This window comes from Sinocyclocheilus grahami, unplaced genomic scaffold (assembly GCF_001515645.1).
Source record: "Sinocyclocheilus grahami isolate Dianchi unplaced genomic scaffold, SAMN03320097.WGS_v1.1 scaffold171.1, whole genome shotgun sequence".
Taxonomy (NCBI): Eukaryota; Metazoa; Chordata; class Actinopteri; order Cypriniformes; family Cyprinidae; genus Sinocyclocheilus; species Sinocyclocheilus grahami.
This window is the reverse complement of record NW_015505350.1, coordinates 2,052,465-2,053,427: the sequence shown is the minus strand read 5'-3', so window position 1 is coordinate 2,053,427 and position 963 is coordinate 2,052,465.

Sequence of the window (963 nt, the reverse complement as noted above, 5' to 3'; positions counted from 1 at the left end):
AGAACGACAGACAGACAGACAGACAGACAGATAGACAGATAGACAGATAGATAGAACGACGGAGAGTCAGACAGACAGACAGACAGACAGACAGATAGAACGACGGACAGACAGATAGATAGATAGAACGACAGACAGATAGAACGACAGATAGATAGATAGATAGATAGATATAGATAGATCGATAGATAGATAGAACGACAGACAGATAGATAGAACGACAGACAGATAGATAGAACGACAGACAGATAGAGAGATAGATAGATAGATAGACAGACAGACGGACGGACCATTTCATGTAATAAACCCACTTCAGATCCAGCTTCTGCCTTTAGAGATGACGTAACAGAAGTTGAACTATATGATCTTACAATAAGCCTTTATGGGGGGGCGCGCAAGATGGCGACCGTGGAGGATGTAAATCTGTGAGGTCGAGAAGTTTCTTCTCCTAATTCCCACCCTTTGTATTAATTATATTACCCTGATCGAGTAATATCTCGGCAATCTTGTTTACTCCACTTTTGAGTTGTATTTGTTGTTGTAAATATATCTCATCAGCAAGTTTTAATCGCCGTTAATGTGCAAGCTAATTGACGTCACTGCAAGCTATGGCTGGAAAACGCAAAGAGAGACAAAGTTCCAAGAAAGGCCCTCAAGAGGTGTGGATGGATGCTGAACAGGAAATCGCGGAGGTGCATGATTATGCACAAATCCAACAGCAACATGAAATTTTGCTTTCTAAAGGTTTGACGGAACTTGATTCGGCTCCGCATACCCCCGATTCAAAGAAATCAAAGAACGAGCCATCCCTCCTCGACCTGCAAAATAACATCGTCAGAATGCTGACAGAAAAAATTAACGAAAGAGCTGACGGTTTGGAAAAAATAATTAAAAAGAACTCTGACGGGATTGAGGCTCTCCAGAAATCCACCGAATTCTTGTCTCGTGAGATCAATGACATCA